General features: G+C 31.3%; 1 long non-coding RNA gene and 1 pseudogene across 1 annotated transcript; one reads left to right on the top strand and one right to left on the bottom strand.

Annotated features, from left to right (window-relative positions):
* On the top strand, nt 1–1,248 carry LOC121229912 (secoisolariciresinol dehydrogenase-like; annotated as a pseudogene).
* Nucleotides 1,249–3,179: 1,931 nt separating this feature from the next.
* On the bottom strand, nt 3,180–5,736 carry LOC107925656 (uncharacterized). Its single transcript, XR_001692042.2, has 3 exons — nt 4,456–5,736; nt 3,794–4,055; nt 3,180–3,701 (listed from the first exon to the last, which is right to left on the bottom strand). It is a non-coding gene; the product is annotated as an uncharacterized lncRNA (long non-coding RNA).
* Between the last annotated feature and the right edge of the window lie 9,284 nt (nt 5,737–15,020).

Here is a 15,020-nt window from a genome sequence, read left to right as displayed (position 1 = left end):
ACCAGAATAACATTGAGTTGAAGCCACAGCATCCCAAGCATTCAATCAAAAGAAAAACCAAAGGCGAATTTCTATTTTCTTCGTTAAAACAATGAGTTTCGGGTCCTCAGTAACCAAAAGGTAATTAAATCTTACGATTCCACAAATTCATATTTCACATTTAGAAATTTCTTCTTTAAAATAGGCTTACCAATGTGTTTTTAAAGTGAAAATGGTCGAACTCGAAGCTTAATTGGGTTCATATAATTAGTCCTGAAGACATGATATTGAATAGGTTTGGGTCCAACTTTTAGTATCTAAACCTTATTTCTTCTTTGTTTGATACAGACTGGATGGCAAGGTGGCACTGATAACTGGTGGTGCCAGTGGCTTAGGAGAGTGTACAGTCAGACTATTTGTCAAACATGGAGCCAAGGTTCTGATTGCTGATATTCAAGACGAATTGGGCAACTCCCTTTGTCAAGAGCTTGGAACGGATAACATCAGCTATGTCCACTGCGATGTAACATGCGAATCCGATGTTGAAAATGCTGTAAACTTGGTTGTCTCCAAGTACGGAAAGCTAGATATCATGTTCAACAATGCAGGCATTACTGGTGACAATGAAGTAAGAGTGACAGACGCCGGCGCTGAGGACTTCAAGAGAGTGTTCGATGTCAATGTATTGGGTGGTTTCTTGGGTGCCAAGTATGCTGCCAGGGCCATGGTCCCGGCTAAGAAAGGCTGCATACTCTTCACATCAAGTATTGTTTCAAAATCAGTGTGGGTCTCCCCCATGCATACAAGGCATCAAAGCATGCCGTCGCAGGGCTGACGAAGAGCTTGAGCGTGGAGTTAGGTGAGCATGGAATTAGAGTTAACTGCATTTCGCCTAACGCAATTTTGACCCCATTGTTCCAAAAATCAATTGGGAATATTGATAAGAAGAAGGGAGAGGAGATGCTTGCGGTTTCAGCAGTGTTGAAAGGCCCCGTACTGGAGGCTGAAGATTTTGCCAATGCGGCACTGTATTTGGCAAGTGATGACGCTAAATTTATTAGTGGTGTTAACTTACCAGTCGACGGAGGGTATAGTCTTAGCAATCAGTCATGGAAAATGGGATTCGCAGCACTTTTGGAATAAATCAAGAAGTCCTCAACTTTACTCTTTCAACAGGTTTTCTTAAATAAGGAAAGTAAATCCAAAAATTAAACTTGTAATAAATTGTATCATTGAATTTGATCAATCCTACTTGTTATGTTGTTCAAATGAGCAAATTAATCCTACCAGTGAATTTAATAGAACAATTTTACGATGTTAACAATTAGATCTAATCATTTAAATCCAAAAACTAAAGAGATTAAATTCTCAAACACAAAAATATTGGAATTGAATACAAATATATAGAAAGTACATAAACTTGGACCATATTATAACCTTTATATTTTAACTTCATAATTTATCCCCAAAATAATTAAACCAAAGTAAAGCATGAGTTGAGAACCATACTAGTTACTTGTTTATACTTGTATTAAGCCTATTACTAGCTTGATCTTACAAGTTAACTGAGCACCAATTTAATTATGATATTATTAAAATACCCTTTTATATACAAAATAATAAGTGTTAATAGGAGGGTATTTTTTATCTTTTTATTTTTTAATAAATTAATACTATAATAAAATTTGAATTTAGGACACATGCATATTAGTCATTTACCTTTTCCATTTCAACCAAAGAATCGTTTGATTTTTATGAGTTTTTAAGAATTATATATATTACCAAAAAATACATATATATATTGCCTTATTTCAAAGTATATATATATACACGTTTCCCTACCCGCACAACAATATAACTATAAATACAGTTATCTAGGATCATATACATATATATTCAAGACATGAAACTTTATATATATGCAACCACATGAAAGTAAGCCAACTCGATCCACAATAAGCATAGATTAACTCTTAGTGTTTGCATGAAATCTCGTATCATCATACACAATAAACATCTTCAAGCTCTTGCATGAAAATCCAGTTTCATGACATAACTTCACGTAACATAAGTCATTATATTCTATCATGCTTCACATGTTTTTCATGTGGAAAACACATTACTTTTCTGTTTCAGGAAGAATGCCCAAACTTTGCTGGAAAACTCATCAATGATCATCAACATATAATTAGCGCCACCCTTCGAAGGCACTTTAGATGGTCCCAAAAGATCAGAATGAATATAATACAGCGTTCTCTTAGTGTTATGGATTTCTCTGGTGAATCAAACTCTCTTTTGCTTCCCAAAAACGCGGTGCTCACCGAACTTCAATTTGCTACTGCCTTGTTCATCAAGAAGTTCTCTTTTGGTCAATTCTGTCATGTCGTTCTCGCTCATATACCCTAGAGGCATATGTCAAAGTCAAGTAACATCATCATCTGACAAGTAAAAGAGGAAGCGACAATTACATCACCAGTAACAGTTGAACATTGCAAAACATATAACTTGACAATCTTTCTGTGCCCTTATCACAACGAGGGAGCCCTTGCTAATCTTCAAAGCCCCACTTTCAATTGTGTACTTGTGCCCTTTAATCAAGAGTACTTAACAAAATCAAATTCCTCTTCAATTATTGTACATGTTGTACACCACTAAGTGTTTGGACGACTCTATCGAACATATTAATTTTGATCGTGCCAATACTTGCGATTTTACATGAAGTATTATTTCTTATCAAAACTATAATAGGTCATTTTTGCCTGGGCCCAAACCAAACCAAGTAAAAATAAAATAAGGCTTCGTTTGTTTGCCAGTAAAATGTTTTCCGGAAAATAATTTCTAGAAAATGATTTACTTTTCTGAAAATGATTTACTTTTCCAGTGTTTGGATGAATCTGTGTAAAATATTTTCTGTTGTTTGGCAGGTTTCTTGAAAATTGGCAGGTTTCTTGAAAATATTTTCCGGAAAAGCCGTTTTTACATATATTAATAAATTTATATATATTAATAAATTTATATTTTAAATTATTTTTACATATATTGCAATAATTTATTTATAAATAAATAAATCAAATTTAATATATAATAATACTCAATTATTAAGCTAGAATATTAACCCTCATAAATTGAAAACAACCAAAGTCTATTCACACTTTTTCAGATAAACGTCAAACACAAATACTTTAAAGAAGAAAAAGAGAAACCCCTGTAACATAGGTTTTCCTTGTATACATAATGGAAGTTTATTAGCTTAATATTGATGACCACAAAAACTTTATTGTTCATCAATTTAATTTTACAGAGAAATTATTTTTTCTCAGACAAATGTATAATTTGAAGACTTTGAGGAAGACATTGGAGACTCTTGATTGTAATATCAGCTTTCTCTTTTGCCAACTGTTGTGCCTTGGACATATCCCATATCCCATATGTATGATCCTCTAGCCTGTGTATCCATTGTGTTGGTGAATTTGAAGATGCCTTGGGCATATCCCATATGTGAACAAGACTATCATGCCTCCACTGGCCAGTTGTTGTCCAGAAGCTGACCATTTCAGCCCACAAACTTTTTGCCGATATCCTCTGTAGGTTTTAACAACATGGGATCTAATCCTTACATTATTGTTAACTATCATACCATCCATTCCTCCAGTTGTAAGAAAGTGACTATTCCATGCCATTGAACCCACTATTGATCAGTGACAACCTCTCAGAGTGTGCAACTGCAAGCATTAGAAAATAAAGGATTGAGTCGGAATAAATGACAGAACTGGGAAACAAAAAGAAATTGCTAATATTTAGAGCTTATACAAACCTGCCTATTTGAAGCAAAATCCCATAACTGTACTTCAGAATTGTTCAAGCCAATGGAAGAATTCAACAGGTGTTGGTGGCTTGTTCTTGAAAGCCAAGATCCAAGTCCTATTCATGTTCAAGACCTCGGCTAGCTGCATCCTATAGGCCTCCCTGGCTGGTGAGAAAACTGTCTGGTTCTCTTTGATCTTCCTCCCTTCAGTCAGCATGTAATGTGCATAATCATAGTCCATTGCTGAACGATTTGGCATGAATCTATCGAGCTGCCAGTACAAAGAAAACATCCAATTTGAATGTCATTACAAAGTGTAATTTATCAAGATATAATTTTAAGCAAACCAGTTTCCTAAAATAAAATTTTAAGACCAAGGTTTCATTACTATTTACGTATATTCCATTGTGAAATTGGAAAACCATATAAATAAAGGACAAGAAAGCATTCATGTGAATGTCATCACAAAATCTAATTTATCATGCTGTAAAATTGAAGTCTTATTTGACATACATAATAATCCTGCTCAATTGTCCATGAAATGCCAACCCCATACCTAAAATGCTATAACAACTATTTTTACTTCACATCATGTAGTGATCACTACCATCAAAACATTGAAAATGGTCTATAAAAACACTAACAGAAAAAGTAAAAAGATGAACTCTCACCAGAGAATCAGAGGCATCTTTCTTGACTTTGCAACTTGAATTTCCGGTTTCAAGATTTTCTACATTTTTATTGGAATCTTCTCCTTGCAAAGTGTTCTGCACTTAACACCATTAGGATACAGTTCCTTATTTGACTATACATCCAATTCTCCATTACTAATTACACAAAATTCCTGACTAATTAAGCAAATAGTAAGGGAAAAAACTCGTTCACCTCACAGACCATCAATTCAACATAAATCCTTAACACTACAAACCTTACCATTCATAGAAGTTCATATAACCAATAATCATCAATGTAAATTCTACAAATTACTTAATTCAAACAATCTATACCATGTGTAATAACCCAAATTTGATCGGGCTGAAAGTAGAATATAAAAATTAAATAAATAAGTATTTATTTATTTAAAATGTCCATTTAAAAAGTCCAATTACAAGACCCTACCCAGCAGGCCCACTGTTACTACCCAACAACCCAAATACACCCCAAAAAAAATAACCCAACATCCCGTTAGCCTAAATCAAACCCAATAACCCCATAGCACGTTACAGTGACCCAATACACCAATACAGTCATGGCCCAAATTCTTAACAGGCCCAATGAGCCCCAAACACACATCAAACCTTAGGGTTTCTTCCTAATTCTCTTTTTTTTCCTCGCGCCGTAAAGGATTCTGGAAGCTTTGGGGAGTGTCTGTCTAGTTCCCCGAATCGAGGCCATCAATGCAGTCAAGGCCGGGACCGTCACCGCCATCATCGAAGCCTTCGCCACCGCTGGATTTCTCGCAAATACCTGCAAAAATAGAAAGAAAACGACAGAAACAGAACAAATATGGCAAGAAATAAACCAAAGATTGTAAAGATTCTTTCTTTTTCTTTTTCAGTGGCTATAAAAAGCCCAAATTGAGAGGATGTAAAGGGATGATTTTGAGGTTTCTGAAATACATACATAGATGCAATAAAAATCTTATTTTTACATACGTACACAAAGTAGGATACTACAGTTAATTGAGATACACAAAGGTAAAATATTTTACATATATGTACTTATATACTGTAAATAATGAAAAGAAAAAGGTCGAACCCTTTATTTGCGTAGAAAAATCGAGGTTTCGGGTCTTCGGCCACCGAACGGGGAGGAGTCGGTGACGGCGCATGGGCGCGTGAAGCCGAGGACCGAGGCTCGGCTCGACGGAGACCGGAGCCAAGCTCTCTCTCTCTCTCCTCTCATTTCAGAGAGAATTTTAAGTTTTTTTTTTAAAACCCAGTGTAAAATGATTTTTGGGCTAAAGCTTTGGTTTATATAGCCCCAGCGAAACGACTTTAGACCCCCAGGATCCGCGCGTTGACCCGATTACCCGGGGAGGATCCGCGCATTTTTAGAATTGGGTTAATTACCCGATCAGTCCTTCCACCCTTTTTTAGTTTATAATTACACTTTATTTTATTTATGATTTGGCCTTATTATTTTGTTTTAGTTTTAATTTAATCCAAACGGTTATTACATCCTGGAGACGGCGTCGTTTAGAATTAGGGCAAACTGCCCAGTGAGTCCTTTTCCGTTTTAATTCTCGCAAATCTGGCCCAGAACTTATACTATTTTGCAAATTAGCCTTATAATTCTATTTAAATTCAATTTTAACCTTTGTTTTACCATTTTTAAATTATTTTATTTTATTTTATATAATCTATTTATAAAAAACTATACATATATTATTATTAAAAAATACTACTTATATTTTTATCATATATTATTTTCCTATATATATCTATACTATATTTTATCACTTAATGTTTAAATATCTTTATCTTTATATTATCTTACGTTTTAAATATATTATTTTATATTATTATTATTTTACATTATTATTTATATATGGTTATTATATTTGTGCTTATATTATATATTAATATATATACTATACATTATTTTTATATACATGTTATATATATTATTTTATATTATTATGTCATTTTTATTTTTATTTGCATGTATATTTCATCATTAATTACTTATTTTATATTATGCTAAATTTAAATTATAATTATTTTATTATAAATATAAATTCTTATACATTATTTTTTTTCTAAGACGATATATTTTTAAATTCTATCATCATATATTACATATTGTATAATTAAATACTATTTTAAAATTGTTATTAAATATCATATTTTTATTTGTATTATATGTATATTTTGTTAATAATATATTATAATTCTTTTATGCATTTTTTATATTGCATATATCATGTGTTAAATGTTAGTTTATATTTATTATTTGATATTACGTTTTATGAACATGTACATAGATATTGTATTACTTTTTTTTTTGTATCTCATGCATTATTGTTAATTACTACTTTGTATGTTTGTATGCTTTGTTTATTCATTTTCAATATATACTATGTATATCTTTACATGCATGTTGTTAAGATTTGCTATATATATTATTCTTATATGTATGTATCTAGTATATGATTTTTGTGTTATTGCTACTGTTTCGTTTAAATGCATGTTTTATTCACTTACTGTTGCAATATTCTGTTCCTTAATGATAATGTGATTTCTCATACATTAATTAAAAACAAAATTCCAAAGTTTTCAACAAATATAGAGGCAATGCTTGGTGTTTGGAAATTTCGAGAAAAATAGTGCCCTAACTTATTGGGTTGCGACTTTTCTCGTTGAGTTCGAATAATCAAGTACCCTTCTAAGTTTTTTAAGGTTTCAAAATGCGAGTAATTGTCTTGGAATTTCAAAGCAATATGTCCTAACCGACTGGATATAACGTTTTGTTGTTTCAAGATAGGGATTTCCAAAAAGCTAACTTAGTGTCGATACTTTGATACGAGTGAGCCCAAATTTACAAAATTAAAATGTTTTAAAGAGAATTACATCTTAAAATTTTAAAATTTCCAACATTAAAGACACTTGATAATCAATTAGGTACCAATTTTTGGGCGTTACGAGGGTGTTAATCCTTCCTCGTATGTAACTGGCTCCCGAACCCGTTCTTTTGATTTCGTAGACCAAAACCAACAATTTTAAAACAAAATGTTTTAAATGTGATCCAATCACACCTAAAAAGATTAGTGGCGACTCATGTTTTCATTTTTAAAGTCGATACCCATTTTCCAAAAATCGATTTAAAAATGGTCTCGACAGCTTGGCGACTCCGCTGGGGACTCCATAAGAGAGTCAAGCCGTGTAATTGATTATCTCTTGTCTTAATGTCGGAAATTAAAAATTTTAAAATCTAATTCTCTTTGCATTACATGTGTTTGAATTACTGCATATGTTTGTTATATTTTGGTACACATTACATTTACATGATCGTTGTGGTCACACCCTTAAGTGGGAGTGAGAAACTACGCCTTCGTGAGGTTTTCGCCTCCGTGTAGGATAGTGGATCACTTTCGGGATACATCCGTACCTATGGTTTCGTGAGATTTTCATCTCCGTGTAGCCATAGGGAAATGTATTCCCTTGAACTGAACTCATTTCAAATGAGCCTATAATGGGTGAGAATCGAGGAATCTGCTGGTTCGGGTACCTCAAACTTTAGAACCAACCTCATATCGAAAAATCGTAAGAGCCCAACTTAGTTAGGTTTAAAATTTAGACATTACCCTTATAAGTTATCGTTGAGATTTATTGATATCATGTGATACTGGCTATTTCTTTTCTTTTGTTTGCATGTCATTTTGCATTTACAAAGGTATCGATTCACGATCAGTTTCTAAGTTAGGAAGTTTTATTATGGAGAACCCGTATTCTCCATTATGTGTTCTTATTCTAAAAAAAACCCGTATATTTATTAATTCAGTTACATATTGTTCTAAGGAGCTTGGATAAGTTAAAATTGTTATATTGAGAAAAAGCTCACATCATTTGCTTTAGATAGTTTGAATTCTGGCACCTTCTTGTAATTCAGCAATGAGCTTCATTTTTTTAAGTTTGGTTATTTATTTAAATTAATCTTGATTCTAACCCTCTTTTTGATCATTTATCCACACCTTTAACCCAAGCCCCATTACAACCCTGCTAAAGACCTTTTGATTTGTGTATCATCTCATTTATAGTGGTGGAGATTTGATTTTTATGCAAGCTTATGGTAATAACTTTTCATGTTTGACTATTGAGTGCTTAATTGTTAAACCTTAAACACTTTGAGTGATTTGAGTGAACCTTTAGTGAGGATGTCAACTCTTGTCAAATTGGAATTAAAGATAACTACTTAGATAAAGGGGGATGCCTATGATTTTAGGATTAAAATGCTCAATTTGGATTGTTTGAAACTTTGATGTTCTTATGGTTAAGCTCTTAATGTATGATTACTTATGGATTATTTCGAACATTATTGATGAGAATTATAAGTTGAGAAGGATTTAGTTTAATTTTGAGTTAAGGATTTTGCTTGAGGACAAGCAAATGCTTAAGTGTGGAGATATTTGATAAACCGTAATAGATACATATTTTTATCCTATGCTTGACATATTTATGGATGATTTTTTTCGTTGATTTTATTGAATTCGATACTCCTAATCCTTTGAATTCATGTGTTATACTCAGGCAAGCTTAGGATAACAAAAAGAGCAAGAAACGAGCCAAAAATGGACAAATTAGGCCTAAATCAATGTTTCGCATGACCTAGGCAGTTCCACATGGGTAATCCACACGCCCATGTGTGACACACGGGTAGACCACACACCCGTGTGTCATGGCCATGTCGACATTAATCCAAGTCAAAATTGCACACGGCTTGAGCATCTGCACACGGGCGTGGCCCACGGTCGTGTCCCTGTCGAGCCCAAGTCTAGTTCTACTCGGAAAAGGCTTATTTTGGGCTAATTTGGGCATTCAAAAGTCTATATAAAGACCCTAGAAGAGGATGAGAGACACACACAGAGTTGGAGGTAGAAAATACCCGCGACTAGCCATCGGAATCACCTCGGAGCCAGGATCTACATCAAGACTGAAGATTTCCATCCAATTTTCTAGAAGTTCTTGGATTTCTTTATGTTTTGTTGTTTTCTAAACTTTGAGATGTTTTCCATTATTATTATGAACTAAACTCCCTAAATACCTAAGAGAGATGAACCCTATGAAGAATCTTATTATGCTTTGATTTATATGATAGATACTTGTTCTTATTCTTAATTATGATTTTTAATTCTTGCTTTAATATTTCAGGATATTAATCCAGGTTTTTGATGTGCTTATTCAGTGGAGAAAAAGTCTCTGTTTAAGAGTAGATCATTCATAATTAAGTAGCTTTGAATACAATCCTAGAGATAGGGCGACATAAATCTACCGGATTAAAGTCAAATCTAATAAGGGAATCCATAGATCGAGTTAATGTGACAATAGAGGTTTTAATTAGAAAGAGATTTCAATTAATCAACCTAGAGTCAGTTGTTCTTAGTCTCGAGAGAGATATTAACATAAACTAGGGATTTCTACGGGATAAGTCAAGTGAATAAATCGTCTAAGTCAAAGGTAATAAGTGAAGTCTAGGTGGATTCTTTCTTGGGTATTGTTTTCTCAATCGGTTTTCCTAAAGTATTTTCCAACTTTCACCTCTGTCATGATCTTAGATAAATTAGAAAATTAGTTTAGTTTAAAAACACCCTTAAATTCTTAGGGTAGATAATACAAAGAGAGTAACTACTAGTACTTTTGGTCTTCGTGGATACGATATTCCAGTCTCACCATAACTATACTACTGTTCGATAGGTGCGCTTGCCTTAAGTCGAATTATTAGTTAGTTTCACAACCATCATAGCTCAATACTTAAACAAATACATAATGATTCTAAATATATGCCACATTTTAAGGTTAAATTTTAAATTATATCATTATATTTTAATATTTTTAACTAAAAATATGCATGAGGCTAATACAATTATTTGTTTAGGATTGCATAGGTGCAATTGATAGTACACATATTACCGTCATTCTTCCACCAAATAAACAAACTCCTTACATTAGGAAAAAGGTGTCTCGACTCAGAATATTATAGTAGTTTGTGATTTTAATATGTGTTTCATATTTGTTATGGTTGGATGGGAACGATTGGCACATGACACTAGAATATTTCTTGATGCAATTTGAGATCCAAAATACAAATTTTCGCACCCACCAACTGGTAAGATGTTTCATTTATTTTATTTTAAATAATGGAGTATAAGTTCTTTAATTGATTATTTTAAAAAATAAACAACTCTTGAATTAATTGTTTATCATATTATGACATGTAGGAAAATATTATCTTGTTGTTTCTAGATATCTTCAAATGAAAAGTTATATTATAGTATTCAAGGATGACCATTGATATAATTGTTTATCATATTATGACATGTAGGAAAAAAAAGGCTTTAATAGAGATTATATTATAGTATTGGGCTAAATTTGGAAAAAATACCTTAATATAATTTAAATCTTTATTTTTAATTTGGAGAAACGGAATGGAATGAAACATTTAATATTGAATTAACCCCTTTTGTTTACAATAATTATGGCATATATAAAAAAAATAACCCAAAACCTACCATCTAGATGAAAATATTGATTATAAAAGAATAATATTTTAATCTTAAGCAAACAATTTAAGTAGTTTCTTATGCTAATAGTATTAAAAATGTTGTGCAAAACGAAAATTACAATAAAAAACGATAATAATAGGATTGTCACTATTTGGCTTTTTTTTAAAACTAACCTAAAAAAATGATTAATTGCAAAACTGATCTAGGTGTAAAATCTTGTACGAAAATGACCCATTTTCTATGGTGATTATTGGTGCTGCCAATGAGAATGGCGGCACCACCCCTCATCATTATCCAATGACTGCCAAATTTAAAAAATAAATAAATTTCTTTGGTGTTGTCATTCCCATTGGCAACACTAGTATATATTTTTCTACATACCCGTTAAAAATATTGGTATTTTGGGGGGAAAAAAAATATTTTGATGGGTGCTGCCATTCCCTTTAGAGGCATCGGAAAATTTAAAAAAAAAAAGGTGCCAGATAAAAAAAATGTATCAGAGAAAAGAAAAAAATTTATATACTTTTTGGTGTCGTCGTTCTTCTTGGCGACACTTATGTCAAAAAATTTTATTTATTTTTTATTTTCGTGTCGCCAGGTTGTGTAGCGCAAGTCAGACCTTTTTCTTCTTCTTCTCCCCCTCTTCCTCTATAAATCCCAATGGTCCCCCATTCACCCCACTAGTCGAAATTTGGGAAAGAAAATGGAGAAATTGAAAATTTTGTATTTCTTTTGGTGTTTGAAGTTTTGAGATTGTTGTATTGGTATTTTGAGGGAAAATCTTATTAGATTTAAGATTTTTTAATTGCAATAATTTATATATTATAATATAATGTTTAACCGTATTTAGTTTTTTGAGTTGGTGATTAATTTTTTATTGATTATGCAAATATCACTATGAGTTCTCTTCTCCGAGCATCCGATCACACTGCACTGATGATGAACGAGCTGGTAAAATATTTTGATATTTATTACACAAATATATTTATAGAGTTGCGATTTAACTTATATTTACTTAGTCGATTTAACAAATGTGGTTATATGATATAGACAAGATGAGTACCGGTTGAGGTTGTGAGTTCATATTTCAAGATACCGTTTGGACGAATGGATTATGCTATACTTGGATGCCGCCAGATTTGGAACAGTGGCATTGGTCCGGATGTTCGACTTAAGAGTAAACTTAATATTTGCCTTGTTTGAGTGGTGACGCCCGAAGACCCACATTTTTGATCTGCCATGTGGGAAGTGCACCATCACCCTGGAAGACGTCGCAATGCAACTCGGGCTCCCAATTGACAGTGATGCGGTCACAGGTTCAAGTTAAATGGTCAAACCTTCAGCCCTCTGCTACCAGTTGCTTGGAAGCTCACCCGATGATGGGGAAACTAGATTTACTAGTTTGAAATTTTCCTGGTTGAATGAAAATTTCCAAACCTTATTGAGCAATGCCACTGAGTCAAATCTGGTGTGCGCTGATTGAGCATATATATTGCAACTGATAGTGGGGTACTTATGCCAAATGCAAATAGTAATAAGGTCCACATTATGTACTTGCCTCTATTGGCCGATTTGTATCGGGCTTGTTCCAACAGTTGGGGTTTAGCGATATTGGTGACGTTGTATATTGAGCTTTGTCGGGTGACAAAGCATGACACACAATATATATGCAAATGTCTGATATTGCTGCAACCCTAGGCTTTGTACATGATGTAATTTCTGTCATCAGTGAATCACCAACCACATGTGTGACCACTTGTAGATAGGTAAAAAAAATTGTAAAATTGAATAAAGAATAATTATTATTATTTATTTATTTAAATATATAATATTAATTAGTTAAAAGTTTGGTATAGAATTTGAATATTAAATATTAAATATATATTTGTAAAAAATTTGATATTTGAATTTACAATTTGAATATTAATTCAAAACTTCTATATTATTTTTAATACTTTTATGTTCGAATTCAATGTTTAGTTAAATATTAATTTTACATTATTTTATTTAAAATTCTTTTGCACAATGAAAAGATGTAGTGAATTTTTTAATAAGTTTATTAATACTCATAGTAAACTTGAATTGTACTTTCTACACCGCTAATGAAACAACTTGTTTAGCTTAATAATTTTGTTTCTTTAAAAAACAATTTTTTAACTATTTTTAATTGGAATTAATTATTTTTTAATTTGTACATTTTTTTATTATTAACGTTGAATAATCTTATTCATTTAATAATCTGTCGATTGATATGAATAAATTAAATTAATGGTTTTATTTTATATATTTAAAAATTTTAACTATTTTAATTTTATGTAATTACTTAATATTTCAATATAGTTGGTTTCTACCTTATTTTCATTATTTTTAAAATACATAAAATTGGACTAAATTACGGAATTATTAATTTCCATTTTTAAAATTGGCCATCAATTATTTCCAAAACTTCAATTTGATCTTTAAATTACGAAAACTTGGTTTAATCCAACATGGTTCAATTTGGTTCCCCTATTATTAGTTCAGAAAGTTTTACTCTTAGTCCTCAAAATTTGAAATGAGGTTTGATTTGACCCTTAACTCAGTTCAAAATACTGTTTTATCCTCAAAAAATTTGAAACACTCAATTTAGCCCCTCACTTAAAACTAAACTTTAACCTTAATTCTAAAACCAAAGTAAAAAATTTAACTTAGTTCTAGAATTACATTCGTAGTAACTATTTTTTCTGGGTTACAACCAAGACAAGATCAAATTATATATATATATATATTATTATACTTTATTGTTTTATTATAATTATAATTAGTACAAGAAATTCTATACATGCGTAAGCATGTAAGAATCATGTATTTAGAACATAAAAGTATTTGAAAATAACATATAATAAATAATAAAATATATGATTCGAAATTAATTAATAATAATAAATAAAACATGTACGATATTACAAATAAAAAAGAGAGAGACTAAATTGTGAGTAAAACAAAATTTAAACACATAAATACATCAGATTAAGAATACTAAATTAGTACAATTATTTATCATAGTGTTGTTATAAATCTTGAACTGTTGTTAACTTGACTTGTAACATCAACTCAATCAACAACATTACTAATACTAGAGATTTTATCACACACGTACGCATATTTAGAACATAAATGTGTGTTTGAAAATAACATACAATATATTATGAAATGTATGATTTGAAATTAATTAATAATAACACATTAAATATGTACTATATTAAAACAGAAAAAAATGGATTAAATTGTGAGCAAAACAAAATTTAAACACATAGATATGTCCGATTAAGAATACTAGCTAGATGAGTACAATTGTTTAGAATGGTGTTGTCATCAATCTTGTCTTGGTGTCGAGTTAACTTGTGACACCAATTCATTCAACAATATTATTAATTAATATATATTATGCAAATGATGAAGATAATAAATTGTGCATATTAAAATAAAAATGTATAAAGAAAATATTAAAATGAAGCTTTGGTTTGAGTAATAAATTTAAAATTTTACTAATTTAATTTGTGTGAGTTAAATCACACCATATGCATATTTTTCTTTAAAAAATAACTAAAGTAACCTCCAGTAATATGACTTATTTTAATTACAGAAAAATATTTCTATAATTTTTCTAATTAAGTTGGTGTCTGATTGAATCGTAGGCAAAGAAAAAGGGAAAATAATTTAAATTTAAAAAAAAAAGACAATAGGGGAACGGTTGTGACAAATGTTGTTTGAACCAGACCGAATCGATTGGTCAGATTAGTTGGATTTAGAACTAATCGGGGGATCAGTTCGAAAAATAATTTTGAATCGATTGGATCAGAACTAGTTGAACCGGATAAAAATTCGATTGAATAGATGATTAAATTTTTAAAATTTTTAAAATCTTAATAATTTTTAATTAAACTGGTTGGATGGATGAACTGTATATATGGATTCCACCATCCATCGAGTTTTAAAAAAAATCAGTTGTTACTTCTAATTTCTAAGGAGAAA

The sequence above is a fragment of the Gossypium hirsutum genome, chromosome A01 (assembly GCF_007990345.1).
Source record: "Gossypium hirsutum isolate 1008001.06 chromosome A01, Gossypium_hirsutum_v2.1, whole genome shotgun sequence".
Classification (NCBI taxonomy): Eukaryota; Viridiplantae; Streptophyta; class Magnoliopsida; order Malvales; family Malvaceae; genus Gossypium; species Gossypium hirsutum.
This window is presented reverse-complemented; position numbering and strand designations above follow the sequence as displayed.